The 21,752-nt window shown below is 33.6% G+C and overlaps 1 protein-coding gene across 1 annotated transcript in view; it reads right to left on the reverse strand.

Annotated features, from left to right (window-relative positions):
* Window positions 1-21,752, reverse strand: part of LOC139518944 (neuronal acetylcholine receptor subunit alpha-10-like) — a 65,190-nt gene that overhangs the window by 3,147 nt on the left and 40,291 nt on the right. The gene's annotated exons all lie outside the window — the stretch shown is intronic.

The raw sequence follows: 21,752 nt of genomic DNA on the forward strand, positions 1-21,752 counted from the left end.
ATATTCCCGGGCTTTTATGTCCTATCGTGATTTTCTTGATAGAGTGTTGCTGCTGACAAGGACGCTATTAAACTAAGAGTTCCAAATGGTGAAGTTGGAATCATCCCTTTGTAAATTTTATGGACGCCATCACGAGTTGTTTGACCGCTATGGAATAACCGTTTCACAGATGATATCGGATATGTTCCTTATGTCGTAATTACAATCCCCTTCCCTTTTCACGAATATGAACTACCGAATTAGACTATTTACAGAGTTTGTAATACCATGAGCAACACGACGGGTGCCCCATGTGTAGCAGGATCTGCACACCCTGCCGGAGCACCTGAGATCATATCTATTGTTTGTTCGTGTTGCTTAGTCTTTAGTTTTCTATGTTGTGAGTTGTGTTCTATTATTTGTCTGTTTGTCTTTTTCTTTTCTAGCCATGGTGTTGTCAGTTTATTTTCGATCTATGAGTTTGACTGTGCCTCTGGTATCTTTCGGCCCTCTCTTAAATGATCAATTTCTTACCTGTTTTGATATACATCTGCAAGCTGTAAATCCTGGCACATCGGTAAATGTAATTGTTGCTAGTGGCTGCAGCACATTAAAAACAACCCATTCAGGCATTTGTTGATCTGCACGATGATGTAGATTTAAGACAATGACTTGTATAAACGAAGCTATCCCAGAAATGAACAGTGTAAAATTGAAGTAGACAACTGAAAAAGAAAATAATAAAAATAAAATTTTAAATAAAAAGTATATGTATGCCTGCATCATGCAATTTATATGTGATGATTTATGAGTTTGACTGTCCCTTTGGTATCTTTCGTCCCTCTTTTACTATCAAGATTCAGACGACTATCTCTCTAAGACTCGATATGTGACTATATCTATGGTGCATATAGTATAACTCTACTACTGTGTCCGGTAGATTGGTTGATTAATTGATTGATTGTTGGTGTTTTGACGCCACTTTTTGGGCTATTTTATGGCGGCTAGTTTTAAAGATGGAGGAAGTCGGAGTTCCCGGAGAAACCCACCGACCTTCGATAGGAAAACTGACAAATGCTGGTCAATTAAGATTGGTGTCGGAGTGTCCGGAAGAGATCGGTCCGATTTCCACTGTATTTGTGTCACTCATAGGGTCTATAATCTAAATCTAAAAAGAGTCAATCATTTTAAAATGATGACTAGTTTATTAAAGAAACCAGAATCGGGTTAAGGTAAATTGGAAAGAGGGGGTCTATATCAAAATTGATAGATTTTATTACAATCTGCCTCCAAAAAATGGAGTTTAAATCATGCATTTTCACAAAGAAAGTAAAAATTATGGGTCACGGGACAAGCATTAAGGTTGTGCAAAATTGTCAGATTGTGTATAAATTATACATTGAAACTGGAAAACCAGTTTAAGCCCAAAGTTATATTATAGGTTAAATAACAGCTTTTTTGTGTTCCAATTATTCAGTAAAACAATGCAGATTTTGGACCCTACAAGGTGTAATATGACAAGGTGTACCGAATGTTGTATCAATCTTACCTATCCATGGTGTACTGAATGATGATGGCGGCAGTTTATCTGCCACGAGTAACTGGAACACTGATATTGCTAACATGACTGTCAACTCCAAACCAATTTTCTCTCCACAGTCAACAGGAAGCAGAAAACCAAGAATAGCGATACATGTGATCAATAATGAAGGCATCAATATATTTGTAACGTAATAAGCTGGCTTTCTCTCGAGGACGATGTTGAATGTAACATCGGGGTATGGATATGGAATAGATTCAAAATACGACACACGTCTATGAGCAAGTCCTCCTCTTATTATCCATTCTACATTTTCTTTTAAATTACTTAAGTCGGCGGTCATGAATTTTGATGTGATATTCATATGAAGTCCGTGGTATGTCCAAGAACTAAATTTTAGTGGACAAACTTGAGTGTCAAACGGGAAATTGGTTACGTCGACATTACAGACAACTTGTACGGTAGATGGAAAATTGTATTCGACCGATCCATCTGGATGAAGTTCAACAGGATAATCCTTCAGTCCGTAAAATTCGTCAGAGACCCTACATTGATGTAGAATATATATTATATATATAACAAGTCTAAAAGGGTACAACATCACTAAAAACACAATAAAACGAACAATATGTTAGATATTTCGGATAACAGATATCCTTCCTCGGTGCACGATAACAAATGAATCATGTCAATTCAAATTAAGACTCTATCAAAATCTTGAAATTTATACAATTTAAGCGAACGCTGGAACAATTTTAAAATTTCCAAACACGGCGCAAAGACTACAAAGATATGCCAAAATAAAAATAGTTATTTACGATGTGAACTGGCACAACTCTAAATTCCCAAAGGTGGTGACAGTTGAGATGTTAAACAACTGCGTGGAAATACAGTCCCAATAAACAGTCCTGACCGATCTAAGCTGGTATAATATTTAAAATATGACAACGGTAGAGAAATTGCAACAGAGACTGCGTACTTAAACATCCCAAAAATATAGTAATTTGATGATAAGAAAAATGAGTAATAAATTTTTACTAAGGTTAAGTAATAGAACGTGGCTGCGTATTTACACATCCCTGCCAACTGTAATTAAAACTAGTATAATTCAAAAATTCCTGAAAAGTGTAAGAGTCCAGTACAGAAGTTACTGGACACAAGTGATGGTAGGGAAATGAGTGACTCTTCTATGTTTTTTCATTAATGCCCTCTTGGGAAACTGTCCTGAGCTTTCTTATCCAAAAACTTTCCCGAGCAAGTCTGTCGGCCTTTGATCAGTCCTCGTTGTGATCTATGATGGTGATGGTAAGTTTTTTAAGATCAGCTTGGGCGTGCCCATGTGATCTTAAATGACGACTTACAGGGGGGTCGGGCAGGTGTAGTCACTACGATGACCATTCATGCGTTTGTTGAATGGCTGTTCTGTCTCGCCAACATACTGCATGCCACATCGACACTGAAGAATGTATACAACATTCTGGGTTTTGCAAGTTACATGACAAAATATTGTGTACACAGACCCTGTGGAGTGGCAAGTAAATGTTTGAGTATTCAGTATTTGTTGGCAAGTCAGACATCGTTTGTTACCACATGACTTGCACAATCCTGTAGTTGAACAGCTTTTATTAGAGGAGACGGCAGCGTTCACAAATAAGTCTTTTAGACTTGCTGGTCTCAGAAAAGCTAAGACAGGAGGATCGGGAAAGATTTTGGATAATTTTGGGTGATTGGCAATACTTTGCCAATTGGCACGGATCAAACGTGAAAGGTTAGTAAAGGCGGGATTGTATGTTAAAACAAATGGAACTATTTTGCTGCGCCTCTTCTTTTTGTACTGTAACAGGTATATATATACAGGTGTAAAACTTTTCAGGATAGTTAGAGGATAATTTGGAAAGAGTTGGAGTCAGCAAACCGTTGTTCGTAAAAAAAATATCACAAACTTATCTTTTCTCCAAAATGTTGATTTGTCACTGTTAAAATGTTTAGGTTTTCAACTTTAGAAATCATTGGCCACCATATTTTTTTAGAGGACAAAGTTATTGTGGCATATACACTTTTTCATTAGGTTAATATACTAGTTTATATTCAATAATTAACCAGCTTGATGTTTAATTCAATATAAGATTATGTATTTTTTTTAAAACCTAAAATTTAGCGCTGTGCAATATATCTGCAAATGCGTACAGCTGTTTGGTTTAAATATTGTATGTTAATTAATAGTATATGGCTTTATATGACATATGTACAATCATTTTCTTAACAGCGAGGAAAATACCATTTCTTGGCCAGCTCAGATTATGAATTGACTGGGTCAGATTAGTTGAACGTTCGTCTGTAACTCCCACCTCGTCATATCGTACGTGTAATGAACATTTAAACTATAGGGTCGCCAAAGGTTCTGAACGCATAAATCAAATAAAACGAATAACTAGCAGTGTGTGTTGATTTCAATGTTGAATACTTTTCTTTTGTTCTTCTCGTGCATGCACCTGCATGTATTTTACTTTTTTATGCTATTAAGATCCCAACTGGAAGGCATCTGAAAGACTGAGTGAGCGTAAAATCACTGTTATTGATAGCCGATGACAAACAACTTAAAGGTAAAGGATTCAGTATAATTACCAACATGAGTATTGCGGTTGTCCACGCTGTTATGAAAATGATTATATATGCAAACTACAATGGATTAGCAATCTGGTGAATCTAGGCAACATTATATAGTTGATCGTTTAAATTAAAACTGTTATTTCCTTTTAATTACAAACACGTATCAGTTGCGAAAAGATTTCTCTCTCTATGAATAAGGAGATAACACTGTGAATATTAAAAAAAGAATTAAATAATTTTCTGAACTTTATACCTTTCATATAACGATATATCAGGAATCCATAATCTGGAATAAGGTACTCGAAGTATTGTGATACCTTCAAATTCATTTGGATCCCAGGTTAGTTGACAATCCTTCCAAGCCTACAAAACAACAACACATATACAGCTTTAAAAGTATACCGTGATACTATAAAGATATACCTTGCTGTTAGTTTCCTATTTTCCAAATTTTTTAATAGAAGCTGAACTGTATATATATATAGTTTAACAAGTTATTAAAGGTTTTGATAAAATACGACACGCTAAGACGAATCAAGTCGATTGATTGATTGATTAGTGTTAAATGCAACTTTCGATACTTTTTCTTATTTCGTGGCGGTTAGTGTTTATTGGTGAAGGAAGTCAGAGTGCCCGCAGAAAACCATCGACCTTCTGAAAAACTTTCCTATTAAAAGATTGTTTACGAAAACTTTCCTATTAAAAGATTGTTTACGAAACAGAATTCAACTTGAAATGAAGCATGATCATCGATATATTCATTAAAATATATGTGAGGTTACAATGTGATGTCAATTAGACTCCATGTGTTTAGTCTGATATCTACAAATTAACAATTTTCACATATATTAGTGATAGCACTTTTATCTCCCTTTGAAACTTCAGAAAAAAACATATTTTAGAGAAAATTAAAACATATCTTGAGTGTCCTTAATATCGACTAAAAGACAATTCTAACACTCAAAGAAAATTAAAACTTTAGAAGATAATTTCAAAACTTGTGAACTTTAAAAAAGTGAAACATTAATATAGCAACTTCAGATTTCGTGCCTTTACAAGAAAAAACATCGTTTGATTTGCACGAAAGATGCGGAATTCATATCTTAATATTATTTATGTAATTCTATATTGTTTTATGTCGCTTCATTTGTCTCGTATTGGCAACCGTTCACTAGATATTAGTTAAAATGTAGTATCAGTTTCTTTAAGATGGCTTCAAACTTTAATTTTGGTAAACATTTTAGCAATTGGAATTATCAAAGCCTGCAAGAAAAAGCTAGGTTATATAGGAAGGACGATAGATTTCATGTAATATAATCGCCCCAAATTGACAAGCGGAATCGGGCTAGGTGGAAAAAATGAAAAAATTGCATATACTTACCAAGCGCATCCAAACATTCATAGTCACAATCTGATTTGGTTCATCCTAGAAAAATAATTATAACGATTAACATATTGGAATACAACAATAGACATAGATGTTGACGGGGTATAATTGATTTAGGATTATGATACAAAATAATAATATTGGGGATTACCAACGGTGCAATCGTTGTGAATTTTAGCATGGTGAGAGTGTAAAAACTTTGCTCAAAATGTTTCGGCAAAAAGAAACTGGATTGAATTTGATTAATAATTTAATAAACGCAGAGATATGTGTTTTGAGTTTTGTAATGTTGGTGGAATAATGCAAATATTGAACTAAAATAACAACATTTAAACATGTAAACTATGAAAATCCTTCAAAGTCGGTGCAGTTGTAATTGGCTTTGAACTAGCTGTCAGTAACTGCGATAACTTTCAGACTTAGTGGGTTTTTTTTGCTGTTGTTAGAATGTACAAGTACCCGGTCACATCCACTCTGTGTTTTTACATTAGTTGTTCATCTTAACTTAATTTTATTACAAACTTTCACATGTAAATAATTCTTCAAGGGACGGGATGACTTCTTTTGGACAAACCCGCCAATTCATTTAACTTGATATGTCATGTTTAACTTTTTCATTCTTTAAATTATGGATATCTTTTTCGGTTTCAGGGTACTTTGAAACGTCATTTACAGGTCAAAAGTGAATGTCGGAATATGTCAGAGGTCATGATAATGACCTCTGACATATTAACAATTTGTTTGGCCATATGGTCATGATGGTATTAATGTTTTCTAAATATAATAATTCAAATATAAAGTTCCAATATAGGGTCTTAAAATAAACTCCCACTCTCTTTAGACATTCTTGATATTGATTAAATCGTACTTACAAGGTCAATAAGTTGTCGGACAGCTAAATCCACTGAGAGATCGACTATCTCTTGCTCCCCTGTACAATACGGGCGGACACCGGAATCGTAGTTTCTAAATATCATAGACGAAAGGTTCGCCAGGGGTGAGACAGTACCTAAAATAAATGGTTAAAATTACTCAGTACAAAAAAAAGAAGATGTGGTATCACTGATGCCTTGTTCACACGTACATTTACTAGTAATTCGAATTTAAATCTAATCGAATGCGAATCGAATTTGCTAATCTCGTTCACACACTCTTCTTTTTTTTTTAATTCGAATTGATTAGAACTGGCTTAATCGCATTATCCAATCCGCATTAGAAATGCATTTTTGTTAAAACGAATTAAAAGTTAACGTCGTCGTTCGGACAGTATTTTTAGCGAATTTGACGAGCATTGTAATTTGAATTAGAATTTACGTTAGGACGTAAGACGTTTGGAATTCGAATTAAACTAATTAATTCATTCGAATTCGAATTACGTGTGAACATAGCATGATAATAAGACAAAGTGTCCACTCGTGACGTTGATGTTTCGTGCTTTTTCTTAAAATGGCAGTCGTCGGATTTTCTGCTGTGGTAGCTGTTGCCATTCCCGTTGAAATGTAACTACCCGCTTACGTTATTTTTGTAGAAGAGGTGCGACTGACTGTAAAAGATGGCGATGATTTGGCGAAAAAGGTAGCGAAAACTAAATTTGACCAAGGGGGACCGAACCCCTATTATGACCACTTTAAGCTGATCAGTCTTTGTTTTGTCTTATAAACTCTGCGTGCGTAGCGGAGAAGAAGTTAAAGTTTTAGTTTCACCCTGTCGGAAATCGATTCCATAACCTCCCGCACTCGAGCACACTATCACAAAACCACCGAGGTGTCCGTGAAATTACAAGATTTCGCCTTGTTACCATACACTGGTTCAATAACTTTCTGATGGAATTTAATAGAACAATATAATTTTGCTTTTACTGTAAAGAAAAGTTTTGAAGAGAAAACGTATCAAACTATTACGATGTTTTAGTTATGCTAGAAAAGTTTTAGGCTTCTGTTTTAATATGTTGTACCTCAATTGAGCTAATGTAGTCATACCGAGATTTATTTATAGATATACACTTACCATTATAAAAAAAAGTTAAAGACTTTGAATCTGATTCGTCGTCATCCTTAGTATCGCTGATGATCTTTTTTCCATGTCCAACTAAAATTAAAAAAACAAACATAAATGTCTACATAAATTGATACGGATGTATACAAGTAAATATCATCTAAGAAACTATGTCAGATGCAAAATTGTACCTTTCGTCATAGTGAATTTCGACAGGTGTTCTAACATAAAAATAAGGAAATGTCGTATAAAAATAATTATCCACAAAGGTAACACACAAGTGGATCCAATATGGTCATAACCCTACCTGTGACCTTGGGGACGGCCAGACATTTCATTTAAAAGAACCTGTGACCTTTCTAAATGTTGCATTAACGCAGTTCAGTACATTTCCGTGTCAATCTGATTGCTTTAAAATGACTTGGTGACCTGATGCAATTTTTAAACGTGACCTTGTTACCGAAGGGGGAAAACTAATTGAGACCCAAATGCCGTAGATGTGAATAACTATGGATCATCGTACAGTCCTTGAACAATGAGGAAAACCATACCGTAAAGTAAGACATACATGAAACAAGTGTGCACACGATGATATGTCTCGCCTGCTTTACTGACCATTGATTTTATGTTGAAAGTTTTATAGATAAACTATAACCTTTAAAGAAACTCAGGTCAGATAAATGCCGTCAGACAGAAATATACACCTTATAATATTTCTATACACAAAATATAATTGACCTATTGCTTATAATAATGACACACAAAAAACTGACATTGACCAATGAACCATGAAAATGAGGTCAAGGTCACATAAAACCTGCCAGACTGACATGTTCCCATAACAGTCATTCCATACACCAAATATAGTTGACCAATTGTTTGTAGTACTTGAAAAACAGACCAAAACACAAAAAACTTAACATTGACCAATGAACCATGAAAATGAGGTCAAGGTCAGATGGTAACTGCCAGAGAGACATGTACACTTTAAAATCATTCCATACACCAAATATTGTTGACCTGTTGCTTATAGTACTTGAAAAACAGACTAAAACACAAAATCTTAACATTAACCAATGAACCATGAAAATTAGGTCATGGTCATATGAAACCTGCCAGATTGACATGTACCAATTACAGTCATTCCATACACCACATATTGATTCCCAACTGCTTATAGTATTTGAGAAACGGATCTAATCATGTAAAAAGTTAAATCACAAAAATACTGAACTCTAAGGAAAATTAAAAAAGGAAAGTCCCCAATCAAATGGCAAAATCAAAAGTTGAAACACATCAAACGAATGGATAACAACTGTCATATTCCTGACTTGGTACAGGCATTTTCTAATGTAGAAAATGGTGGATTGAACCTGGTTTTATAGCTAGCTAAACCTCTCACTTGTATGACAGTCGCATCAAATGCCATTATATTGTCACCGATGCGTGAACAAAAAAAAACAGACACAATAGGTAAAAATGTCAAAAATAGGGGTACAGCAGTCAACATTGTGTTATCATCTTAATCACTATAAAAACAACAAATGTAACGAAGAAGCACAAAAAGGCATACATCAAATTTAACATACTCATTTTGCTTATATTATACGATTTTATTTATCTATGTAAAATGCACCCATAAAGGATGGAGGGTTTTAAGTACTGGTGTAAAATTGCGCGTTTGAAATTCGCACAGGTAGACATGAAATAATTTTGTCGTTCAAAGTATGACGGGATACATAAATACAGTCACGTAAAATAGATATAACATTAACAGTAAAAGTAATAATAATAAATAAAATAATAGTGTGGTTCAAAGGATGACGGGATATATAAGTACAGAGTCGCGTACTTTAACCTTGATCACTGATCCATGAAATGATGTCGAGGTCAGATGAACCCTGTCTGACGGGCATGTAGACGTTGCAAGGTACTTATATACCAAATATGGTTACCTTATTACTCATTATAAGTGAGAAATTCACATGAAAACCAAAAACTCAAATTTATTTCAAGCAATTGCGGAACCATACAAATGAGGTCAAGGACATTTGACATATCACAGACGGAAACTTCGTAACATAAGGTATCTGCATACAAGATATGAAGCATCCAGGTCTTCTTCCTCTGAAATATAAAGCTTTAAACAAAAAGTTTACGCCGCCGCCGCCGCCGGATAGTAATACCCATGTTTCGCATACTGCGACGAAAAGGCGAGACAAGAAGTAAAAACAAAATAAATCAATATTAGTTGATTTCAAAATAGTAAAAAAATCAACTAATCTTCCTGACCCTATATTCAAGATATAACACAGACCATTATCATTCTTCGCGTGCTGTTCATATAAAAAAAAATGAGAGAAGGCTGAATCCGTTCCTTTTTAAACAAAAATTAATTACAACATGTATCTAAATTTATGGACTCTGATATTCTTTTGTTATTAAGCAAGAGCAACACTTAAGCCATTATGAGGAAACAAAGAAAACAACCAATACACCATCAGTGAGGAAACAAAGAAAACAACCAATACACCATCAGTGAGGAAACAAAGAAAACAACCAATACACCATCAGTGAGGAAACAAAGAAAACAACCAATACACCATCAGTGAGGAAACAAAGAAAACAACCAATACACCATCAGTGAGGAAACCAAGAAAACAACCAATACACCATCAGTGAGGACACCAAGAAAACAAACAAAAGCAAGACGCTTCAACAACCCATACCGTAAAGTAAGCCCGACATGTTAAATGTAAAAATAAGAAAATAAAAATTATAATTGATTTCAAAGAACAACCACGTGCACTCACTTATCTATATTCAAGTATTCAAGATATGAATTACAGCACTCAAGCCATGTTTATCGAACGTTCTGTATATAGAAAGAAGAAACAAGCCCAACCAGTTTCCTTTTTTTCAGATTATTTGACAAATGCATACCAACTATCAATAACAAATTCCTGCAAAATCTTAGCCATTACAAAAAATACATTTATAGAATTTCAACTTTTCTCCTATTTTTGAAAGTTGACCGAGATGTGCAAAATAAATAACTTACCCATGCATATACATAGGATTATGTAAATTGGAACACGAACTCCTCCAATGTACATGTTGTTGTATCCAAACACCACCGGAACACTCTCAACAAAACCTGTTTGTAACTCAATGTCAAAAGTGGTATATTTTTTTTATTTTTACCACTCCTTTGTGTAGTTGTCACCCTCTTTTTGAGCTTTACGAATCAAAAACATTTAATCATTTTTGTTAAGATTATCGACAATAGCCTGAATAGGTGAATTGTGTTCAATTACATCATTACATGTAACCCATTGTTAATAATAATAGTATAGAATGGACAGTTAGTAATCAAAAGTAAATATGGTCAAATTGATTAGTGTTTATCTCAATAATATATAACCTGTCTATTAAAACACATGTCGAATAGCATTTTTTATCCAAATTTCTCTTTTATAAATAACTATGTATGTGCAGTTCAAAACTAAAAATCTTTATTATAATAATAATATTTTGGGGTAAAAATAACTTTTATCATTGTTTATCATAGATAAAAAGTTTTAGTTATTTTAATATTTGTGTAGGTGAATATAACTTTATCTATGCAGTTCAATAATAAAAAATCACATTATAATGTATAATAATATTTTTGTGGTTATTTTTGCAATTCATAGCTAAAAAAAAGTATTTCTTATAGTGAAAGGAGTAGATCCTGAGTAATACCCTTTTTGGCCCCAAAATATAGCAGTTTTACAAAATTGTTAAAATGTAAACTTTTGGTTATTTATTGGAAAGTAGAATGCTTCTGCTACATAAATATGGGCTGTTTTTGACTTTACAATGCACATATTTCGGGTACTAGCATCATGAAGTCATGCTGAATTACTGAATTCTTCACAATTTTAGCATTTTAGTTAAATTTTAGACGGTTTCCGTCTTAAATGAAAGTGGCCGCATTCGTATTCATTCTTAATATTGAAATGTAAGTTGTATTTGATGATAATACATAACATATATAAAGGTTGAGGATGAACACGGATGCGGCCACTTTCATTTTTGACACAAACCATCTGAAAGTGACATTTTTTGGCGTATTTGTTAGATTTTTCATATTTAAGCTTGAATCGGAGCGTTTTTGATGACTAAATCGGTTAAAATCTTTCACATAAACTAATTGAATCAACTGAAATAGACACTTTTATAGCTGACTATGCGGTATGGTCTTTGCTCATTGTTGAAGGCCGTACGTTGACCTATAGTTAATGTCTGTGTCATTTTGGTGTTTTGTGGATAGTTGTCTCATTGGCAATCATACCACATCTTCTTTTTTATACTCAAGTGTTTAAAAAGTGTTCAAAATCTTTCGGTAGATGAACTTGAAATTTGAGGCCAAAATCGGCCCTTACCGGACCTACTCCTTTTGTGGGTAGAGATAACTTAATGTATGCAGTTCAAGAATAAAAAGTCCACCTGTCACGAGTATTTAGATTTTCAATCAACTTTAACAAGATTGACCTCATTCCCAGCAGAAATATGGTGTCACATTAAATTTTGAGAAAGCACGTCTAGATAACCATGATTATTCAGCATGTTATCATAATTCCCTGAATTTAATTAGGAGTTTTTAAAATTTGTTTTTTAATCATTTTTTTCAGTGATTTGGAAAATCCCTAGTCATAGATCAAAATCAGGGATTTCATAAAAAAAAATTAATCAATTCAGTGATTATACAAAACCCCTGAAATTTCAGTGATTTTACAAAATCTCTGTTTTTACACAGTAACATATATACACCTAAAGATAGAACCAAAAGAACAGAAAGGGAAAATAAACTATAGGGAAGGAAAATTCATTCCTTTTATCGTACTATTTTGTTAACAATAAATACAAAAGTAGGTTGTGTTCGGGAAGAAGATCTGAAAAATTTGGGCCGCCATTGGAAAATGAGGGTATATTGGATAAGGAAAGCAATTTTGTGTTGCAACAGCAAACCTACGAATCCCTCAAAGAGTTGCTGCAAGGGTTCTTAACGTGGAACAATTAAACGTCACCATTATGAACGGTCGTGTCTGCGTCCATGTACATCCTGTACAACCAAACGAACGCTCTTTTTTTTGGAAAGGTTTTCCTGCCGGTTGGATGAAGATCAAATGGTCATATTTCTTTTCCCCAGTCACCCGGAGGGTGATTATTCAACGAAATAATATCATCAAGATAGCGATTAGTGTTGTTGAGTTAAGCAATTAAATGAAATTTAGACGGGTATTTGCTTTTTTAGCTCACCTGGACCAAAGGGCCAAGTGAGCTTTTCTCATCACTTGGCGTCCGTCGTCCGTCGTTAGCTTTACAAATATCTTCTCCTCTGAAACTACTGGGCCAAATTTAACCAAACTTGGCCACAATCATCATTGGGATATCTAGTTTTAAAAATGTGTCCGGTGACCCGACCAACCAACCAAGATGGCCGCCATGGCTAAAAATAGAACATAGGTAAAATGCAGTTTTTGGCTTATAACTCAAAACCCAAAGCATTTAGAGCAAATCTGACGGGGTTAAATTGTTTATCAGGTCAAGATCTATTTGCCCTGATATTTTCAGATGAATCGGATAACCCGTTGTTGGGTTGCTGCCCCTGAATTGGTAATTTTAAGGAAATTTTACTGTTTTTGGTTATTGTCTTGAATATTATTATAGATAGAGATAAACTGTAAACAGCAATAATGTTCAGCAGAGTAAGACTTACAAATAAGTCAACATGACCGAAATGGTCAGTTGACCCCTTTAGGAGTTATTGCCCTTTATAGTCAATTTTTAACCATTTTTCGTAAATCTTAGTTATCTTTTACATAAATCTTCTCTGAAATTACTGGGCCAAATTAAACCAAACTTGGCCACAATCATCATTGGGATATCTAGTTTTAAAAATGTGTCCGGTGACCCGGCCAACCAACCAAGATGGCCGCCATGGCTAAAAATAGAACAAAGGGGTAAAATGCAGTTTTTGGCTTGTAACTCAAAAACCAAAGCGTTTAGAGCAAATCTGACATGGGGTAAATTTGTTTATCAGGTCTAGATCTATCTGCCTTCAAATTTTTAGATGAATTGGACAACCTGTTATTGGGTTGCTGCCCCCTGAATTGGTAATTTTAAGGAAATTTTGCTGTTTTTGGTTATTATCTTGAATATTATTATAGATAGAGATAAACTGTAAACAGCAATAATGTTCAGCAAAGTAAGATTTACAAATAAGTCAACATGACCGAAATGGTCAATTAACCCCCTAAGGAGTTATTGTCCTTTATAGTCAAAAGTTAACAATTTTCATAAAATTTGTAAATTTTTACTAACATTTTCCACTGAAACTACTGGGCCAAGTTCATTATAGATAGAGATAATTGTAAACAGCAAGAATGTTCAGTAAAGTAAGATGTACAAACACATCACCATCACCAAAACACAATTTTGTCATGAATTCATCTGCTTCCTTCGACACAGGCTCTTTAGAGCCTCTAGCTGTGCTTTTATAGACATCGCTAAAGCCTTTGACACAGTCTGGCGATCTGGTTTATGGAATAACTTCTGGAGAATTTCATAAGGGGAAAAATGTATGATATCATTGTAAATATGAATAGTAACATTAAATCTAGAATTTTTTAATGGCAGTGCATTTTCAGAGTATTTCCCTTGTTACGTAGGTGTATGTCAAGGCTCAAGTCTCTCACCTTTAATATTTTCTTTGTTTATAAACTATCTTGAACATTTTTGCAAGACAAAGATGTAGAAGGGTTAAAACAGTATCCGAGAATTCAAATATAATAATACGGCTTTAGAAATTGTAAATGAGTTTACTTACCTTGGTGTTATTTTTTCTAGAACTGTTTTTTGAAGCAAAAAAGACACAAACAGAGACGGCCATCCACACCATGTACGATGTTATCCGCAAAGGTCGAAAACGTAATTTATATAAAGAATGTCATTTCGATCTTTTTGATAAAATCGTAAAGCCTATTCTTTTGTACAGATGAGAAGTTTGGGAAAGGGTTAACCTTAAATTCTGTAAAATGTTGAATGTAAAGAACGCCAGACTTCATGATCTATGGAGAACCTGGTAAGATATCCTTTTGAAATTAATAACAAGTTGCGGGTTTTGAATTACTGGTCGAAACTTCTGTGAGGAAAGCAAGAAAAACTTCCTGTTATTTTGTATAATCAAGCATATAAAAAGTATAGGATAAATTTTCCTTGGATTAATAATATCAAATCTTTTCTAGATAATTGTGGATTGTCATATGTTTGGAATGCAAGTGTACCTTATCAGTACTGTAATACATGGTTATATCACAATGTTAAAGTTAGTATTATTGATTATTTTAAACATAGTTGGCACATAATCTTAATAGAATCGCCAAAAGCAATTAATTAAGGGTTCGACGACTTACAGAAAAGAGCAACGATTTACAGAAAAGAACCGAAAAGGACCGAAAAGGACCAAAAAGAACCGAAAAGGACCGAAAAGAACCGAAAAGGAGATCGAAGTTTTTTGTAATCGAAGAAAATTAGCAAATTGCAAAATTATATAAGTCTATTATAAATAAAAAGATATTTTTCACAAAAGTTTATTATTAGGTTTTGAAACCTTATACTGCGACAGAACTACATTTAATAACTTACTGTACATGTGAAAAATTATAGGTAGTGTCGGATGCCTATCTTATGGAATAGAAAACATAGAACAGACAAGAAAATAAAAGATATTAATTCATTACTGTCAAACAATCGTTCTACGTGAATTATATTTATAAGCTAAGTGCCATTATTTTGTTCAATCTTGGTCGCTAATTCATTTCGAACATTACAACAGTTCCTTATATTTTTTTTGGAATGTGTTCCATTCATCAGTGAATATATATATAACACGGACATTCGGACAATCGGACAAACACAAAATAAAACAATATATCGTTTAAAACATGACGGAAAACTGTACAGGAGTTATTGAATAAATACGAATATTTCTTTTCGTGTGTGTGTGTATGTGTATTAAATATAAAATGAAAACACATTGATTGTTACTTTGACACGTACGTCAAGGATTTGAATTTGTCAAGGAAAAGCCCTGCTATCTCCATGCACAAGTTTCTCTATAGATACATGTAGCACCACAGGCCAACATTTATCACCATCTGACATCATTCCACTAATCTACATATCTGTTTTAAGTGGTTTATTAGATAAAATTAATAGAAATCAGCAGGCGATTAACTTTTTCACACCCTTTAATCTATACGTTATTATGGCGGCTATATCAGTAAAGAGTAAACAATTATCAATTATACCGAAAGCGGGTGCGCTTTTCATTTATTTATATTTCTTGAAAGACGAAATGAAATGACTGTGTTTTGCACAAAAATTTATAATATATATAGATATTGATTAATCTCCTTTTATCGGCCCATGTAGCCCATCGTTTTATATAGCCTGGGATCCGGCCCAATCTAGCTGCGCGTCGTATACTGACAAGATTAGCCAGGACCCCAGGCTACGTTTTATACCGTAAATTAAATTAAGAAATTGAAACGAATCAAGAACATCGTAAAGTTTGCCAAGGTTTACATGTAGCAGGAACTGAAATTTTCTTCACATATTTTTTACAATTCTATTTTCGAAAACAACGGAAATGACACTTTGATTTTTTTTTTCTCAAAAATATTGAAATGCCTTAATCATGAATCATGTTAATCTGATACAGAGAAATCTAACTTTTTTGTAAGTCTACATATCTATATAAATGTACAATCTAAATTTGAATTATAAATTCCTTTATTACGAGGGGGGGGGGGAATTGGTGTATAGATATATACATTGTTTTAACTTTAAATAAGAATGATCAATAATTATATGTATGTTCTTTTCGGTCCTTTCCGGTTCTTTTTGGTCCTTTTCGGTTCTTTTCTGTAAATCGTCGCTCTTTTCTGTAAATCGTTGGACCGATTAATTATCGTCCGTTTAAAGATAATGCTGAAAGGGAAAGCTATTTCAAAATCCTAGATGATAAAAACATCATAACTTTTTGTATATTCAGAATACTCAGTCATAATGTTTGATAATTATATTGAAGAATGGAAAAGTATTGTTAGTTCATCCTCTTCCAGACGGGGAAATGGGCGTAATAAATTGAGAACCTATAATATTTTTAAGCAGGAGTTTGTTGTTGAAAACTACTGCAAACTGTTAATGCCTTTTTGTGAAAGAAGTGCCTTTGCAAAATTTAGATGTGGGGTGGCTCCTATTAGACTGGAAACTGGGAGATATGAAAATTTGCCGCTGGAAGAGAGATGTTGTTTTAATTGTTTTAATACTGTCGAAGATGAATATCATGTTATTTTACATTGTCCTGTTTATAATGATCTTAGGACAAGTTCTTTTTACTGAGTCTTTTAAAATTGATGAACATTTTAATAGTTTTACAGATTGTCAGACAATGGTATTTTTATTTTCGAATCAAGATATTATAAGATTATGCCAGAACCTGTAATTTTATTTCTTAAACGACGCCGAGAAGTTTTATATTGTAAATAATAATTAAATACTTTTGTTGTATAATTTTACCATTCATGTTTAATATTTATTATACATGTACATATACATATTCTTTTAAGTGATTATCGTCTCTCATAAATCTGTACAGATTGGCTTATGTATACAAAATGAATCTTTTATAAATGTATTGTGTAATTTTATACATAAGGTGAGACGTAAATAAAATATTGAATTGAATTGAATAGTCATCAACTTTCTATGGAATTTGAGAGTTGGAATAATGTACCTAGAGAAAATAGATATTGCAAACTTCGCACTTCAGGAGACATTGGTGTTGATTTTCACTATATTTTGAAATGTTCGAAATTTAACCAAGAAAGAGAAAACAATTGAAAACCTTATTATCGAAATAGACCAAACATATTGAAATATCATGATTTAACGAATACTAAAAACATCAGTATGCTGAACCAATTGGGCAAATTTATTAGACTAATTAACAAACGGCTGGACTCTTAAGGGTAATATTGTTTTAAAACATTTATATTTTATTGTATACATACATATATATATATATATATATATAATATCTCTGTACCATGGATTTTGGTTTACGAGAATAAAGTTATATAACTTAATGAGATTGGCATTAAACTGTGAATCACTGTTTAGGATGTTTGACATTTTTATAGATCGTGTATGACTGACAATTTTCTGCTTACAGTTTATACCTATCATACTTTCTTGGTAATTGCCAAATACACGAAAATTAAGAAAAACATAGTTACTGATATTTTCTGCTATTTACAATTTTTACTTTCAAACTATTTATTATAGTTTTTGAGAAGATAGTCAAATACATGAAAATTAGCAAAAAAATATCATTTTAAGTAGTCATCCAATGGTTTATGTCATGTTGGCATTTTTGTTGATCTTGTATTACTAATCATTTTGTTATAAACAGTTTTATCTAATATCTATTATAACTTGTTAAGGTATAAGGCGTAAACACGAAACTTAACCTAAAATCGGCATTCAAAGGCAATTGCCTGTACTAACATGAGCAACACGACGGGTGCCACATTTGGAGCAGGATCTGCTTACCCTTCCGGAGAACCTGAGATCACTCCTAGTTTTTGTTGGGGTTCATGTTGCTCAGTCTTTAGTTTTCTGTGTTGTGTTTTGTGTGCTGTTGTTTGTCTGTTGGCCATGGCGTTGTCAGTTTATTTCTGACTTATGAGTTTTGAATGTCCCTCTGGTATCTTTCGCCTCTCTTCTTCGAGGTATAAAGTATGTAGATCTTTATATGCAGATCTTTTTTGTCTTTTGAGATTTACCCTTTCTATTATAGTTTTCAAGATGTAAGACAATTTAAGTGGCAAAAGCTAACATGACCTTTTAGGCCAGCTGACCTTAAAAAATGCTGGTCCTGATAAAAAAATATAGTATATCTGAAACAACATCACACGATATTGCATGATCATATGAAGACTAATAATAAATAATGAAAGATCCTTTTTTTTTAGTCTCCAAGGAAAAAGCAACGAAAATTTCATACATGGCGATCATATGTAAGAATATGTAAGTATTTTCGGTAAACAGGAAGTTGACGATTGATGAATCTGAAACCGCATCATACAGTACAGCATGTTCATATGAAGACTGACAACAAATTTCATAAAGAACTGATTTGTAGTTCCTTAAAAAAATTCGTCATGGGACGAACGGGCAGAAGGTCAGACAGACCGTGCAGACAGACAGGACAGAGGTAAAACAGTAAAGCTCAATCCTCCGTAGCGGTGGGTTTTACTAGAAAAGAATACAACACACCATTAAGACAATAAATAGACGTGTTTTCCATAGATAGTCGGCATTCCGTTGGGAACCAACTGTGCTACTATCCTGAGCGACATTTTCCTTTATTTTTATAAGTCAAATTTCTTTGTTCACCTTGTTTTTATTTATCTATGAATCTTGAAACGTTAACGAATAAAGTGACACAACATAGATAATCTTAAACTTTTGTATCGCCAAATATACAGTCCGCCAAAAATTAAGCACCACCTAAATATAACCGACAATATTTTTTTAACTTTTGCGAAAAAATTATTAATGTTTGGTGTTATGAATTGCCTTTAACATACACTAAGAAAATTCATTACGACCAAAAACATTGAACTCCGATAAACCCGTCAAGCAACTTTTTATTTATTTCGATACCTTTAAATCATCTTCCTAATGTCACGCGTACAGGTGAAATTTGACCTACATCAAGTCATTGTGTTATATGGCAAGGCGTAAGTTATCTATGGCTGAAAGTTGGCAAGCAATTGGCATGTCAAATGCCGGTAGGAGTACTAGGAGCATAGGTTATCATTTCAATGTTAATCACAACGTCATTGTCAGACTTTTAAAACGCCATGTTGACACAGGAACTGTAAATGATAGACCGTGGTCCGGAAGACCCCGTTTAACTACCCGTCGTGATGACAGACTGCTTATTCGTCGTTCTTAAGACAGCCAATTTACTCCTGCCCCGCAGCTTAGACACCACTGGCCTTCAGATGGTCGTGTTAGTGTTCGCACATTGATCCGTTGACTTCATAGAGGCAACCTTAGAGCACGTCGTGTTGTCAAGAGATCTGCCCTAACAGCCAGGCACTGTATAATTAGGTTTCAATGGCCTAATAAACATCGACCCTGGTACATGAGAAGCTGGCAAAAAATAATTGGTCAGATGAGAGTCGGTTTCTGTTACGGCCATAAGACGGCAGAATACGAGTTTGGCGGGGAAATAAAACTGCCTATGACCAAAACAACATTTGCCCAACGACTGCATTCGGTGCTGGTGGTGTTACGTCTCATACCGTTGTAAGCTGGGTATGCATATTCTGCAGGGTAACATGAACGGACAGACGTACAGAGATTTGGTGCTTAGAAATATTGTAGTCCCTCATTATGACAATCACTCACTTGCGTAAAGACCCTTGTACATGAACGACAAAGCTAGACCACACAGGGCAAGGATTGTAATCCGAGTAAGAGCAAGAAGTCATTGATTTGGCCTTCCATGTCTCCACACATGAACCTTATAGAACATGTCTAGATTGCCATTGGCAGAAATCTCAATCGCAGAGATCCGCCACTGCAAAATCCTGGCGATTTAAGAGTGACAATTGTTGATGAATGGAATAGATTTCCTCAACTAATAAAAGTTCAGAAAGCTTGTACAGAGTGTGAGACGCCGTGTAATGGAACTGTACCGGAAGAGAGGTGGTCACACATCCTTTCGACTCAAATATTGACATTAAATTTGCCGAACATACCAAAGATTATTTGTAGAGAATTTTAATGATATTGGGTGATTAATTGTTGAAAAAAATAACATCCAAGTGAAACTTAAATTCAGTTTCTGATTTGTGTAATTTGCACTATTTCTTGTGAACGCAACATTTAAATGCATAGAACCTGCATAAGTGACCAAAGTTAAGTTTATGGTTTGTTCATGGTAAATGTTAGCAAAATTGCTACATAAATGTTTTCTCTTTTTCGAGGAAAAACTGATTTTTTACAATGAAAATGTTTTCGATGCAATAAAAATAGGTGGTACTTTACTTTTGGCGGACTGTATATATACAATTTTTATTTAGAGGTGGTTATGTATGAAATATTCGTAAAATTTTCATTAAAAATAAAAGCTTCCTGAAATGTGTTGTATCCTTAATGGGAACATGTCTTATTGTGTGAAATATTTTCAGATTCCAATACTTATCAACTTTATGTTTATCGACTTTTCAAGTCAGTGGTATCATTTAGTTTTAAATAGCAGTAGCTCGCTGTTTTACTTGTTTGGAATATTTTACATTTTGTCATGTCGGGCCTTTTATAGACGACTATGCGGTATGAGTTTGTTCATTGTTGAATGCCATACGGGGACCCAGTTTAAATCCTCACATGCGAGTCTGGGTGATAATTGTCTCATTGACAATAATACCACCTCTCCTGATTTTCATGTAGTGTAAAGGGTAGAGTAGTATGATGTTTTCAATCAGCATTAAACAACATTTATTTTAAAAATCTGCTAATAAATGCATATTAAAACTTAATTTCAATTTCACCACAAAATGAATTCAAATTGTAACCCCAAGAGTAACAAAACTTCATACACATCAATTAAGGTAGACGGGGGTCTAAATTAAAATCGATAGCATATTTTAACAATTTACGAAAATATATGTCGTGCTGTGCAAAATTGTCCGATTGTTATCCATGGCAGTATCGATCAGTATCATCTTCACATAGATAGAAAGAAAACTAAACGATAGAAATTTAAGATAAAATATGAGAAGATAGCTTTTATAATGTGCTTTCAGCAAATAATTAAAAAATTGGGGTCAAGGGACTCGTTATCTTGCTACAAAACGAAAGAGGTAAATTATAAAAATTATATTATATGAGTTATCTCCCCTTATATGGATACGGTGAAACAAATGAATCAATCAAACAAAAATTTAAATATGTGTATGTAAAACCATCAAAATTCAAATTCAAATTCAAATATTTTATTGGACAAAGCACATATGATATCATACAATGGGTATTCCAAGATACAAACACATTAAACATGACAAAATAATAAGATAAAACACATAATTTTCTTCATTTAGATGAAAAGTCTTG

The sequence above is a fragment of the Mytilus edulis genome, chromosome 4 (genome assembly GCF_963676685.1).
Source record: "Mytilus edulis chromosome 4, xbMytEdul2.2, whole genome shotgun sequence".
Lineage (NCBI taxonomy): Eukaryota > Metazoa > Mollusca > Bivalvia > Mytilida > Mytilidae > Mytilus > Mytilus edulis.